Here is a 15,909-nt window from a genome sequence, read left to right on the forward strand (position 1 = left end):
ATCTAAGCCACTTCCTTATCGTGCTCAGAAATCCTCACCACAGACTACAATTGGCAAAAACAACACCTCCCAGGTTGGTACCGAGCACAAACAAATGGTGCGCAGGCTGGTTTTCAATTTGGTTTCTCAAATGGAATCAACAATGTTAAGGACACCAATGAACAATACAGACAAACTCTCCCAAGTTTTGGGAATCACCTTCTTGGTAGCCTCTGGCTATCTTTGGCATGTAACATCCTGTCTTTCCATCCCTCTCTGAATCCTATCACAATGGCCATGGAATGCATGCTCAAGGTCAGCTCGTCTGTTCAAGAACAAATCTTTGTATATTTCAATGGGTGTTGAAACAATGGACAGCCGCAACTGTTTCATCTAACTTATATGTAAACAATTCTTTCATTTAGTGAATGCAAAACTCCAAACAACAGGAAGTTGGTTTTGCGTGCAGGAGCAAACGAAAGGGACAGAAGACAGGACTTCAGAAACTAAAGGGACATGCAAAACGGAAGTGGGTTGGTGAGTTGAACATGTGAGCAGAATGGATCCAAAGTTTTATTGGAGTAAGACATGAAGAGGATGATATGTGGTAAATTATATTACCCAGGGATTATGGTAAATACTGGGATAACGTAAGTATTTGGGCCAATATGTTAAAATAAAGATACTTTGGAAAAGTTCAAACCTTTTTCAATCTCCCAAAAAGTTTGAATTTCTTTTTTGGATTTATACATTCGAAAATTAAACAAGAATATATATATATATATATATAACTATTTGTCTTGCATTATCATATTATACAACAATAATACACATAAAATGACTGCTTTACTACATTTACAAACATAATCAGAATAGTATATCCATGAAATGGTGGAGCAAAGGTAAATGATCATCACACTTAAATTGCAATAAATGATCCAAAGACAGGAATGTACATGGTAATCCAACTCCGAAGGTACATCAGTAATCAGACACGTGCAATGATGGAACAATAAATATCCAATACCAATTTACAGTGCATTCAGAAAGTATTCAGACCCCTTCCCTTTTTTCACATTTTGTAATGTTGCAGCCTTATGCTGAAATCGTTTAAATTCATTTTGTCCCTCATCAATCTACACTCAATACCCCACAATGACAAAGAGAAAACAGGATTTCAGAAAGTTTTGCAAATTTATTAAAAAGAAAAAACTGAAATATCACATTGACATAAGTATTCAGACCCTTAACTCAGTACTTAGTTGAAGCACCTTTGACAGTGATTACAGCCTCGAGTCTTCTTGGGTATGACCCACCTGGATTTGCACACCGCTCATGTTTGACATTTATGTCAAGCTTTGCACACCTGGATTTGGGCATTTTCTGCCATTCTTCTCTGCAGATCCTCTCAAGCTCTGTCAGGTTGGATGGGGACCGTCGGTGGACAGCCATTTTCAGGTCTCTCCAGAGATGTTCGATTGGGTTCAAGTCAGGGCTCTGGCTGGGCCACTCAAGGACCTTCACAGAGTTGTCCCTAAGCCACTCCTGCGTTGTCTTGGCTGTGTGCTTAGGGTAATTGTCCTGTTGGAAGGTGACCCTTCGGCCCAGTCTGAGGTCCTGAGCGCTCTGTTTCAGGTTTTCATTAAGGATATCTCTGTACTTTGCTCCGTTCATTGTTCCCTCAACCCTGACCAGTCCCCCAGTCCCTGCTGCTGAAAAACACCCCCACAGCATGATGCAGCCACCACCATGCTTCTCCGTTGGGATGGTATTGGGCAGGTGATGAGCGGTGCCTGGTTTCCTCCAGACATGACGCTTAGAATTGAGGCCAAACAGTTCAATCTTGGTTTCATCAGACCACAGAATCTTGATTCTCACAGTCTGAGAGTCCTTTAGGTGCTTTTTTGCAAACTCCAAGCGGGCTTTCATGTGTCTTTCACTGAGGAGAGGCTTCCGTCTGGCCACTCTGCCATAAAGCCCAGATCGGTGGAGTGTTGCAGTGATGGTTGTCATCTGGAAGTTTCTCCTATCTCCACACAGGATCTCTGGAGCTCAGCCAGAGTGACCATCGGGTTCTTGGTCACCTCTTACCAAGTCCCTTCTCCCCCCGATTGCTGTTTGGCCGGGCGGCCAGCTCTAGGAAGAGTCCTGGTTGTTCCAAACTTCTTCCATTTAAGAATTATGGAGGCCACTGTGCTCTTGGGAACATTCAATGCAGCAGAAATTTTTTGTAGGCTTCCCCAGATCTGTGCCTCGACACAATCCTGTCTCTGAGCTCTGCAGGCAGTTCCTTCGACCTCATGGCTTGGTTTTTGCTCTGATACGCATTGTCAGCTGTGAGACCTCATATAGACAGGTGTGTGCCTTTCCAAATCATGTCCAATCAATTGAATTTACCACAGGTGGACTCCAATCGAGGTGTAGAAACATCTCAAAGATGATCAAGAGAAATGGGAGGCACCTGAGCTAAATTTCAAGTGTTATAGCAAAGGGTCTGAATACTTATGTCAATGTGATATTTCAGTTTTTTCTTTCTAATAAGTTTGCAAAACTTTCTAAAATCCTGTTTTCTCTTTGTCATTATGGGGTATTGAGTGTAGATTGATGAGGGAAAAAATGAATTTAAACGATTTCAGCATGAGGCTGCAACATAGCAAAATGTGAAAAAAGTGAAGGGGTCTGAATACTTTCTGAATGCGCTGTATCTCCACGTTTCAATCATTGACTTTTTTTTACAGGGTCTAAGGCTCGTGTAGGATCTCACACACACACACGGACACACATGGACACACACACACACACACACACACCCTCAGACAAACAGCTGCTAAGCTTGAGGAAGTGACATCATTTTCTGGGGCACCTTTCTTCGTTGTCATCTCCTTTTTTTAAATTATTATCTCGCAAAGACAAATAATGTGCACATTAACTGCTGAACCATAAAAAAAAAAAAGTTTTTACCATCTGGGGCTCATCAGGTGAATAAAATCAATTGACTAGTGATCAATTAAAATAAATTGATTTGTACTGTTAAGCCTTCTTCTTCCTCTGCATGCAGCACAAGTCTTCCTCTGTATCATTGTAATGCCCGTGTCTACGTCTGTGTGGCCGTGTCAGGTTTAAAAAATGTTTTCTCTGCAACCACTTGTACGATCGATGGGAAGTTTTTGAACACAGGAGTGACTCCCCCATGGAGAATATTTTATTGATGACTCTGACATCATTGGTCACATGGTATGGCAGTCATATTGGATTAAAGGGAAAAAATTGACATCTCTGAAACCGCTCAACGAAAAAAATTGAAACTTGGCAAATGTGATCAACTCGGCATGGGTATGTAGGATGATAACGATGACATCATCAGTGAAGTGGTATTCCAGCCATAATTGGTTGAATCAAAATCCTTATCTGAAAAATATGAAACTTTATATATCTGATCTATGAATTATTATGTGAGTGAAGAATTAAATTTATGACGACATTGGTTACGTGTTTTGGTGGCCATATTATATTGGATTGAAAATAAAAATGTAAAAAAATCTCCACCACTGCTTAACAGATTGATGCGAAACTTCATACCTATGATTGATGAGCCACGGGGAATATAGTTTGAATTTTTTTTCATATTTATCTTCATTGACGCAATTTAGCCTTATGTGCACAATTGTTGTCATAAAATATCCTAATAATCAATCAATAAACAATAACGATATGGATAATGGCAATGTATGTGACATAATAGGCTGCATGGATGATACAGGTATATGGGCCATAATAGAAGTGGACCATAATAATAGCATGTTTGGTCATCAATGGTATTTTTATTCAGAATTAAGATGCGAGGCGACACTATTCACTCTACCGAGTGCCGTTCTATGTTTATTAATTATGTCTTCATGTCGGGATTTCATAATTGTACCATCTTGTGCCTTTATTAAAGTATTGAATTATTTCCTAAGGCCTGTGTGCATGTCCGCTTCTGGCATCCTTCCCACATGAACCGTTTAAGCTTTATTCAATATACCTGGAGGAGATAATGAGCGTGGTTAGATACGCTCGATAAATCATGAAGCACCTACAACTGCTCGGAACACTGTGCTACATTCGGTCTCAAGCCGGACAACATTTACAGTGCATTCAGAAAGTATTCAGACCCCTTCGCTTTTTTCACATTTTTTTACGTTGCAGCCTTATGCTGAAATCGTTTAAATTCATTTTTTCCCTCATCAATCTACACTCAATACCCCAAAATGACAAAGAGAAAACAGGATTTTAGGAGGTTTTGCAAATTTATTTAAAAAAAAAAAACTGAAATATCACATTGACATAAGTATTCAGACCCTTAACTCAGTACCTAGTTGAAGCACCTATGGCAGCGATTACAGGCACGAGTCTTCTTGGGTATGACGTGACAAGCTTTGCACACCTGGATTTTGGGATTTTCTGTCATTCTTCTCTGCAGGTCCTCTCAAGCTCTGTCGAGTTGGATGGGGACCATTGGTGGACAACCATTTTCAGGTCTCTCCAGAGATGCTCGATTGGGTTAAAGTCAGGGCTCTGGCTGGGCCACTCAAGGACCTTCACAGGGTTGTCCTGAAGCCACTCCTGCGTTGTCTTGGCTGTGTGCTTAGGGTAATTGTCCTGTTGGACAATTCTCTTCTTCCTCAAATGTGGCGACTTCAACTGTCATCATGCCAGCTGGCTGGGTGTGGGTTCCTCTCACACCAGCCATGGCACCTCAGCAAAGGACTTCTGCGACTCATTGGGACTGAAACAATCTGTCAATTTCCTGACCCGGATCTCAGTCAACGGAGCATCTTCTCTTCGAGACTTTGTTTTGACAAACTTCCCTGCAAATGTCTGCTGCTCTTCTTCTGCTCCAATCGGTTCTTCCGGTCATTTCCTTGTTAAAGTGGATATCTCTCTGGCCATTCTGAGAGCCTCCTCAGCGCCGACGAGTCTGGCATTTCACTCAGGCCGACTGGCACGGTCTTCAAGCAGCCATCAATCATCTGGACTGGTCTCCCATCTCTAGTGCCTCTGACATCAACTGATCCTAGGAATTCTTCCAAAGTAAACTGCTCTCTCTCATGCACAGATTTATCCCATCTCGTCTTCAGTTGTCATACCCTTCCTCCCGTCCATGGTACACAGAATCTTGTGGTGAGGCAGTTGCCCTGAATCAACTTGCCTTCGTCTCCTGGAAGGCTAATCCAAGGGAAGGCAATCTCATTTCCTTTCACAAAGCCCAGAACAAGTGTGTGTCTAGCCTCAGGAGAGCCAGGAAACAATATCTCTTCCCTCTCAAGACTGAACTCTAAAACCAGTCTCCCTCCTCCAAATCCTGGTGGCGGCTGGTCAAATCTGTTTCTGGTGTTTGTCCCCCTTCCATCCCCTCCTTTACATCAAACGGCGACACAGCTGACTCCGCACGTGAAAAATCTGAATGCCTCAACTCTGTGTTTGCCTCAAAATCTTGTGTCCCAAACCCATCCCTCTCTGTACCCACCTTGCCCAGTCGAACCCGACTGCTCCTGGACTCTGTGTCCTCTCCAGACAAGGTGGAGAGATTTCTGTCAAACCTTGACTCTGATTTTGGAACTGGACCAGACGGCATCAGCCCATGGGTCCGAAAATCCTGCTCTGCCGCTCTATCACACCCTCTCTCTGTTCTCTTCAACCTCTATTTTGGTCAAGGTCGTCTTCCATCTGCTTGGAAATCAGCCAACATTACTGCTTCACACAAAAAATGTGCAAAAACAGATCCCTGCAACTACAGATCAATCAGCCTGCTCCCAATTATCAGCAAAGTCATGGAATCCATCATTGCTTCGGATATCAACTCCTTCCTCTTCTCCAATGGCTTGAGCTCTGATCATCAATTTGGATTCAGACCAGGCCACTCTACTCTGGACATACTGCTTCTGCTGTCTCAACAATGGATGGAGGTCCTCAATGTCAAACAGGAAATTAGAGCTGTCTCCCTTGACATATCACATGCCTCTGATACGGTCTAGCACCCCGCTCTGCTCACCAAACTCTCCTCCTATGGTATCCATGGAAATCTCCACGCATGGCTTGCGGACTTCCTCTCTAGTCATAGTCAACGTGTGGCCCTGAATGGATTTCTCTCATCTCCCCTTCCTGTTCTGGCTGGAGTTCCGCAAGGCAGTGTTCTGGGCCCTGTGCTTTTTCTGGTCTTCATCAATGATCTCTCCGACTCTCTGGAAAATCCTCTCTATCTCTTTGCTGATGACTCCACTCTCTGCCGCTCCATTCCTCATCCTTCAGATCGGCAGGCAGCAGCCTCTTCACTCTCTGCAGACCTGGACAAAATCACAAACTGGTCAAACATGTGGAACATGGCTTTCAATCCTGACAAATCTCACACTCTCACTATGTCTCTCCAAAAAGACCGTCTGGAAAACCCTCCCATCTGCTTTATCAACAATCCTCTTCAAGAAGTTCTGTCACTCAAGATTTTGGGCCTCACTATCAGCCATGATCTTTCCTGGGAAAACCACATTTCCAAGCTGGCCTCCAAAGCCAGTTGCCGACTAGGCATCCTCCGTCATGCGAAGTCCTTCCTCGGCACACCTGAGCTCCTCACCACAAACAAAGCTTTCATCCGCAGCTCAATGGAATACTGCTCTCCCCTCTGGGCTGGTGCTCCTGCCTCATGCCTAGCTCGGCTTCACGCTGTAGAAACCAAAGCTTTCAGAATCATTGGAATCTCCCGCGATGAAGCTGATTCTGAGGGCCTTTCACTCTCTAACCGCAGGCAGGTTCTTTGTCTTTCTGTCTTCTACCGACTCCTCTCTGGCCTAGCTCCCCCAGCTCTGTGTGTGCTCTGTCCCCCAAATATTCCTGCAGGACACACAAGAACTGCCAGCAACCCTCTTCTGGTGAAACTAACCAAATCAAGACTCTCTGCTCACCTTCACTCTTTCATTCCTCTTTTCTCCCGCCTCTGGAACAATCTCCCTCACTCTCTTCAATCCCACTCCTCCCTCCAGGTCTTTAAAACAGCTGTTCATCACCATCTCTTATCTTCCCCCACCCAAAACTTTGATCTTTTCTTCCCCCATTAATTCACCCCAGATCCACTTTTCTGAAATACTGACTTCTTTCCTGGAAGTCCTCGCTGTGTCCATGTGGTATTTACCTCTTCCCCCCTCCCCCCCCCCCCCGGCTTCCCATGCCTCCTCCAAGCCCTCTCCCTCCCACAGATCTCCCGATGTCTCTGTTCTCTGCTGTTGTACTTGTGTGCTTCCTCTCTCTCCCCTTCTTGTCTCCCGCTCCCTTTATTGTATGTTTTGTGTGTCCGTTTATGTTTTTGTGGTTGATGTTAGCTCCTGCACGAGCCTCGATCTTGCATACAAAAAAAAACAAACTCCATATTAATGCCCATGATTTTGGAATGAGATGTGTGATGTTTGGGTGTCCACATACTTTTGGTCATGTAGTGTATGTTATATGTGTTGGCTATTACACGAGCCTCGACTTAGTACACAGAAAAAAGTGGGTTGCCAATGCATGTGCGGGCCTTATTATTATACTCGCACACAAAAGTGTTGTTCCTTTTCAAATTGGCTATTTTTCAAATATATAGATATTTTTTTCAAATCTATTTGGCAAATTTGAATAGGTCCTCTTTTTCATGTCGTCATTGTCTGTTCAAAATAAAGCTTGATTACTTTTGAAGGGGAACTTATCTTTCAGCCTTTTTACAGTCTGGAACCTTCTGTTCTGTTTTCAATTTGATTTCCTGCTGTATGCCAAGTTAAGTGAAAAACATGTTTTATTATCTGTCATTTGTTTCTGGAAATCTATTATATGGCTCCTTACCTGACCGAAGTTCCTTAAATCATGTTGCATTGAAGTTATACACGTAGTGTAGCAGCATAGCAAACCTGTTGTGCATTTTGTGATACAAGCACCAAATTTGGCACAAATGTACATTAATATGTTGCGAACATTTTCAGATATTGGGCCACTTGAAATTCCGGAATTTTTTTTTTCAAATTTTTTCAAATTTCGTAATTTCAAATTTTTCGGGTGACACCGTCACAATTTCGGTCTTCGAGGCCGGCCGATATAGTGGGGCGGCTTAGCCCAAATATTCAAAAGAATTGTGCATTTTGTGATACAAGCACCAAATTTGGCACAAATGTACATTAATATGTTGCGAACATTGTGTGGTCAGCAATGAAGACGAGAGTCTGAATTACATGTATGCAAAAGACCTTGTGAACCAGTGAAGCAAATACACGGGTAAGCATGAATTAAATCTAGGGCATGATATAATTTCCATGATGTTTACCTCTACACTCAATGGTGGAAGGAGGTAATGTTTTGATCCCAGCTTGTCTGTATGTCTGTTTGTCTGTTAGTCCACAAAATTCCAGACAAAGCTTGTAGTAGTGGTAGTTGTAGTGGTAGTGGTGATAACAGAAATTGTTATATAGAACTGAACTTATATTATTATTATATGCAGAAAATAACTTCATTTCTATATGCCCTGCAGTGGACAGGTTAATTGGTTTATGCACTGAAGGGGTCACCCTGGTGTGCACTGCTGTGTTCTGCCTCACTGAGTTGTTCAGGTATGATGTACTCAGCACAAACTTCCGGTCGGCCCGGAGGTGGGGGTGCGGGGCCTGTCACGGAACGTCAAAACAAACGGCCTGCCGGGGCCGCCCAAAAGTCGGGCGTGAGGGGCGCGTCCACTAATGGAACGCCTCTCGCTTCCCAGATCGAGGGCCACGTGGTCAGGAGAACCTCGTCCCTTCCGGTCACACTTTGCCTATCGGCCGGCCTCGAAGACCGAAATTGTGACGGTGTCACCCGAAAAATTTGAAATTACGAAATTTGAAAAAATTTGAAAAAAAAAATTACGGAATTTCAAGTGGCCCAATATCTGAAAATGTTCGCAACATATTAATGTACATTTGTGCCAAATTTGGTGCTTGTATCACAAAATGCACAATTCTTTTGAATATTTGGGCTAAGCCGCCCCACTACGGCCAATTTCGCCCTGTCTTCTTTCCAGCATTTTGAGAGATTTATTTTATATCAATGGTCCAAACATGGCGATGAAAATGTATTCGTTAACATTTGTCTGTCTTTGTGACTGTCCTCCGACTACACATCATACCTGCGGAAGGCTACTTGGCACGGACTTTGTTGTTTTATGTTTTCCACAAATGACTGCGAGAGAATCAAGAATTTTATGCTTTCCAAAAGTTTGAACGGATATTTTGGCCTGCTGTAAACCCAGGAATTCCAGGGATAATTTGTCGAAGGAAAAGATGTGCATCTGTATTGATAGAGGGAATAATTGGAAAAGGAAATAAATAAGGTTGCGAGAGTTTATGTTTCATTGTTATTCTCATAAAATTATTCTGATCGACTATTTTTTCAGTTGATCAAATAATAACTTGACTTAGATTTTATTTTTTTTCAACATAAGATCGAGGCTTAGGGGGAAGAGTGAGGTGACGGAGTGTAAAAAGGCAACAAACTCAGGGGGGCATCATTTGGATACAAAAAGCAAAGGAAATAATGAGCAGGAAAAGAGTAGGATATGAGACATAATGTTGCTTCTTCTTTTTAAGTTTTGCTTTCAGGCCAAACTCAGATGACATCGATCCTCGGCTTCTATTCCTATTGATCAAGCACTGCTGTCTGCAGATCCTCCGTCTCGAGACCCGAATCATTCTTCGACATGTTGATGTCGTGGTTTTTTGGGGGTTTTTTGTATACAAGATCGAAGCTCGTGTAAGAGCTAACATTAATGACAAAAAAACAAACGGACACAAGACAAAATAAAGGGACCGGTAGATAAGATGGGGAGAGAGGGGGAGGCACACAAGTACAACATTTGAGAGCAGGGACATCGGGAGATCTGTGGGAGGGAGAGGGATTGGGGGGAGGAGGCATGGGAAGGGGAGGGGGGGGGGGGTGGAAGAGGTAAAAAAACAAAAACACATGGACTCACCTAGGAATTCCAGAAAAGAAGTCGGTATTTTAGAAAAGTGGATCTGGGGTGAATTCACAGGGGTAGAAAATATCAAGGTTTTGGATGGGGGAAGATAAGAGTTTGTTCCAGAGGCGGGAGAAAAGAGGAATGAAAGAGTGAAGGTGAGCAGAGAGTCTTGATTTTGGCAGGTTCACCAGAAGAGGGTTGCTGGCAGATCTTGTGTGTCCTGAAAGAATATTTGGGGGACAGAGCACAGACAGGGCTGGGGGGGGGGGGGGGGGGGGGGGTGGCTAGGCCAGAGAGGAGTCGGTAGAAGACAGAAAGACCACTAACCTGCCTGCGGTGAGTGAGTAAAAGGCCCTCGGAGTTAGCTTCGTAGCAGGATATTCCCATGATTCTGAAAGCTTTTGTTTCAACAGCATGAAGCCGAGATAGGAGTGAGGCAGGAGCACCGGCCCAGAGGGGAGAGCAGTATTCCATTGAGCTGCGGATGAAGCCTTGTATGTGGTGAGGAGCTCAGGTGTGCCAAGGAAGGACTTCGCACGACGGAGGATGCCCAGTCGGCGACTGGCTTTGGAGGCCAGCTTGGAAATGTGGTTTTCCCAAGAAAGATCATGGCAGATAGTGAGACCCAAAAGCTTGAGCGACAGAACTTCTTGGAGAGGATTGTTGAGAAAGTAGATGGGAGGGTTGTCCAGTCGGTCTTTTCGGAGAGACATAGTAAGAGTGTGAGATTTGTCAGGATTGAAAGACATGTTCCACTTGTTTGACCAGTCTGTGATTTTGGTTGAATGCCATCATAGTTCACAACTGGTCTTCCCTGCTTCGGCCTTCCAAGTTTAGGTTTTAAAATACGAGATTGGAAACGGGTTAGTTTGGTGGAGGTAGGAATGCCCAGCAAACCTGATAGGTCTTCTAATTTTAACCGACAGCGTTGGAAGAGAATCATGGAGTTGTTGATTTGAGCGCTATGTTCAGACCAATGGACACTGAAAGCTGAATGAAGAGGTCGAGTATAGCATCCACCAAGTTACTTCTTGTGGATCATAATGACGGTCCATGCTTCACTTCCATAACGCAAGACGGACTCGACTGTTGCCATGAACAGTCGTTTCTTGATATGTCGAGAGTGTTGTCTGTCATATTATTATTGAAAGCTTGTTAGAGGCTCTCCATGCGACAACTTTCCTTTCTTTGTTTGATATCCTGAGCAGTTGTGTTAACCCAGGAACCAAGATACTTGAAGTTATTGACTGTCTCAAAGTTTTATTTCATCGTTTGATACGATTGAGACCTCTGTGGACGGTTGAATGCCATTACTTTCATTATGCCACCGCCGACTTCGTCGGCATTATGTTTTCAAGTTGTCCGTCCGGCTGTCCGTGATAGGTTTTTGTTACCACGATAACTTAAGAACGGCTGAAGTGATCTAATTCAAACTTGGTACATGTGTGTATAATGATGTAAAGATTAACTGTTAAGATTTTAAATCCTAAATTAATTCCTTAATCTTAAAAGATTAAGATTAACATCCAATGTTCTTGGTCTGTAATAGGTCTGAACTTGAGAACGGCTGAAGTGATCTGATTACCCTCGCCAGAGCAGAGGATATTGCATTGGAGTCTGTTTGTTTGTCTGTCTGTCTGTTTGTCCGCACAGAATGAATATGATTTTCTCTGCAACCGTTGGTCCGATTGACAGGAAATTTTCACCATAGGTGCAACTCCACCTGTATAATTTTTATAATGATAATTATGACATCATGGGTCACGTGGTTCGGCCGCCATCTTGGAAAAAACGAAAAACTTTGCGCCTCTATATCTCTGAAAGCGCTGAATAGAAAAAATTGAGACATGGCTCATTGTAAATAACTCTCCATGGGTAATAGCATATGTTAATGATGATGTCATAGGTGCCTCCATTATGATGTCATAATTCGACAAGTACAAAACTTCATCCAGTCAAGATTAAATTTCTTGAGCGTCATCTCGGGATAAATTGGTGGAGAAAGAAACTAAATAATTACGACATAATCGGTCATGTGGTTCGGCGGCCATTTTGGATTGAACATAAAAGCCTTAAAAACCACTAAAAATATGTCCTGGCGAGGGTCTGCAATCTCTGATTGCTCTTTCTTGTTCAAACTTGGTACAGGTATGTATAGTGATGTAAAGATTAACTGATTAGATTTTGGGTTCAAGAGGTCAAAGGTCAAAGTCTACAATCGGTCTATAACTTGAGAACGGCTAAAGGGATCCAATTTAAACTTGGTAGGGATATTTACAATGACGTAACGATTAACTGATAGATTAGATTTTGTGGTCCCGAGGTCAAAGGTCAGAGGTCATGTCAGGTAAAGATGTGATGACTTGTGAACAGTGGAAGGGATTTAAATTAAAGCTTGGTACAGGTATCTATAATGATGTAAACATGAACTGATTAAATTTTGGGGTCAAGAGGTCAAAGGTCAGAGGTTATGTCAGGTAAAAATGTGATAACGGAAACAGCTGAATGGATTTAAATAAAACTTGGTACAAGTATTGTAATGATGTAATAATGTGGGCAGAGGCATATCGGTCGACGTCGTGACGGCGAAGAGTGTTGTTCTAGTTTTATCAGCATTCATTGTTAGCTCTATATTACCAGCACTTATTTCGACTCTCTTGAAAAGTTATTGCGCTTGCTGAATTTCTTCTGACAATAAGGCGATGTTTTCGGCAAAGTCGAAATCAGTAATAACCTTCGGTTTGTCCCTCATAGTTTTTCTTCATTCTAGTTGGAACCCTAATTCCTCCTCCCTCTTTGCCTTTGATAGCATTTGGGTGTGCACTCAAACACTATAAGAAACAGGTATAAGTGGCATGGATGTCTACCTGTACTCTGTCTAGGATTTCTAAAAGCTGCATTTCTCCATCCGGTGGGAGTATATTGGCATATGTATCCCTATAACCTGCAAGAATAGGAAACATAGCAACTTGCAAGAATATAATAGGATTGGATCACGTTTGGTGGTGGTCCGTGTGCAGCCTGTGGCTGCTGATTGCATCATTTTCTGTGGGCACGGCATGTGCTGCTGATGCAAATTTCCTCCATTACCTACCAGTCCGCTTAGTACTCATTTTGCCGACCTCGGAAGGATGACTGGCTGAGTGAACCCACCCGGTGTTAATTCAACGACCTGACAGGTGCTTGAACTCAGGACCCTAAGATCTCAGGCCAGCCACCTTGACCATTAAGCAAACACCAGGTTATCTCATTAGGTAGGGATAAAGGAGGTAGAAAAGATTGTGGGTGAGGTTGGGGATGACATGAGATGGTAGTTTATAAACTGCTTGAAACCCTGCAGAGATTATGGGATTGAACACCCTCAGGAAGGCAGTTCCACAAATGAGAGAAAAGAGGAACAGAAAGGTCGAGGGGTGCAATGAGATTGGATTTTGTGTTTTTAACGAAGAGCTGGTTACTGGAACAACGTGTGCATCCTCGAGGAGTTGGAGAGGTTTGGAGGGCTGATGGGGTGGGGGTGAACTTCACTGTAGGGGCGGCGACAAAAACCCCCCCAAAAAACAGACACCACTAACATGCCTGTGATGTGAGAGCAACAGGCCCATGTTCTTTAGCCCCAATTGTGGAAAATACCAATAATGATGGGAGTTTTACATTACACAGATTCAAGGATACAGGTGAGATGCTGGGATGCCAGAGCAGTACTCTATCTTAAGCAAAAGGCAAAGGCCTTGCTTGTATGCTGTAAGTAGTTCTGATTTTTCAAGGAAGGATTTGGAATGGCGGAGGATGCAGAAAATGTAAGTGGTAAGATTGGGAACAAAAGATTTCCAGGCAAACACCAAGTTGAGACATTTTTCCTTTGCTTGAGCAGAGTTTTTGATGGTGCTGTTTTTCAGTGACAGAGGGGATTTGGAGGAGCATAGAACAGAGATGGACCTGAAATGGTAGCACCTCGACTTTGAGGAAGGAGAATGGTGGAGAGTTCAGCCTTGAAATTATCAAGATGGTGCTTTCTGGTTTGCCTACGGATGGACTCGCACCTGCTGCGACCCTTACTGCGTGACCTCAAGTTGCCGCCATTTGGATTGGCCTTCCATGTCGAGCAAGCTGCTTGACCGCAATTGCCATGCCACATAATTCCGTGTACAAGGGTCTGGATAGGATAGTCACGTACAGGATGGGACAAACCAGCACGTGCGACGTGAGAGAAAGTAGACTTTTTTAATTACTGCATTTGATTATTGAATTTTATTATCATTTTTAAAATTTCGTCACTGCTACGTGGACTTTCCAGAATCATAGTCTGTTTTGTATTTTCTCTGTTGGTTATCATCTGCTGATTACAGAAGGTTTACTCTTCGTAAAGAGTTTGGAACATGTTTAGAATTCAAACCACAAACCTAATCAAACCCCAAAACCTATACTTGTCACTGACATGACAATCCTTTGAGCTGAGAAACCACAATCAGAACTTAAACTTTTGCACCTTTGCCTCTGCAGATAATGCACAATAGGAGGTCCATTCCTGTGTGTTCTCCATTTATTGAGATGGTGGCTGGTGCAGTTTGCAAAGCATATCGACAGGTTACTGTTGGTAACGTCTGTGAACACTCATTCCGTCTCTTGTACCCAAGATAACTTTAAGGCACTGACTTTTAAGGCTTTGGAAGTTGCCTGTTTACATATCTTTCATCGATTGCCAATATTCTGTCTGCAAGGCCGTGGAATTAGAGAGTGTACATATGTGGGAGTGTACGACTGTGCCTGTTTACTTTCTCAAGATTGTACCTGATTTTGAAAACTGACCTTAGGAGAAAAAAAAAAATCTTTTTTTTTGGGATGCAACATCGAGGCACGTGTAAGAGCTAGAACATTAAACACACGTTAGCACATAAAACACAAAAAACATAAACGGGCACATAAAACAATAAAGGGAGGTGGAGACAAGATGGGGAGAGAGAGGTAAGCACACAAGCACAACAGTACGGGGGGGGGGGGGGGGGGGGGTCGGTACACGGTATTAAACAAATTGCATGAGAGAGAGGAACAAATCGACACGACTAGGAATTTCAGGATTAAAGTCGGAGATTGAAAGTAGTGGATTTGTGGTGTATTAACAGGGGTTGAAAAGATCAAGGTTTTGGATGGGGGACATATCCTATCCTATCGTAATCCTCTCCCTTATCATGCAAAAAGTTCAGTCTTCTTCAGCCGCTCCTCAGCTTTCTCTATTTATTCCCAGAAGTAATCTCAAAAGTCTCCGATGAACTCCTTCAATGGGGGAGAACCTTGGAATTGTGCTGAATGTCCATCCCACCCTCTCCATCCCCACATATATGTACTATCACCCCCAGATCCCTCTCCTTAAGAGTTGCCAATCTCCAACCACAGATTATTGCCCAATGAGCACACAATGTAGCGGTGCCAGTGCCAACTAACATTGCTGGATGGAGACAGTCATGCATATCATCACATGTGTGCAGCTAGAATGAAGTGGCATAATCTCTTGACTCACCCTCGTACAGAGTCGGCGTCAGAACAAATCTAATCGGGGGGCATTAGGGTAACCACGGGGGGGGGGGGGGCACAAACTGCCTTTCGAGAACTCAATCTATGATGTAAATGCTTGATAATAAGAGTTTGCCGTCGACAATCAACACATCAACCCAGTTACAATTTAAAAACATGCTGCAAAGTCACACACACACACACACACACACACACACACACACACACACACACACACCACTGTGCCCCCACACTGCACAAAATATAGCCTATGTGCAAGCCACATCTCTGTCTCTCACTCTTTCACTCTTTCACTCACTGCACTGTGCGCGTCATTGGACCATCATTTGAAATGGACTATTTTTCTCCACTCTTACCGAATAAATGCAGACAGACCCAAAAATCATTCACCATTTTGCGTAATAATCATG

The 15,909-nt window shown here is 43.2% G+C and overlaps 1 protein-coding gene across 2 annotated transcripts in view; it reads right to left on the reverse strand.

The window, feature by feature from the left end:
* Positions 1-15,909, reverse strand: part of LOC137426566 (estrogen receptor beta) — a 348,041-nt gene that overhangs the window by 47,698 nt on the left and 284,434 nt on the right. The window lies entirely within an intron of this gene.

Source organism: Myxine glutinosa, chromosome 5, assembly GCF_964187855.1.
Source record: "Myxine glutinosa chromosome 5, kmMyxGlut1.1, whole genome shotgun sequence".
In the NCBI taxonomy this organism is placed as follows: Eukaryota; Metazoa; Chordata; class Myxini; order Myxiniformes; family Myxinidae; genus Myxine; species Myxine glutinosa.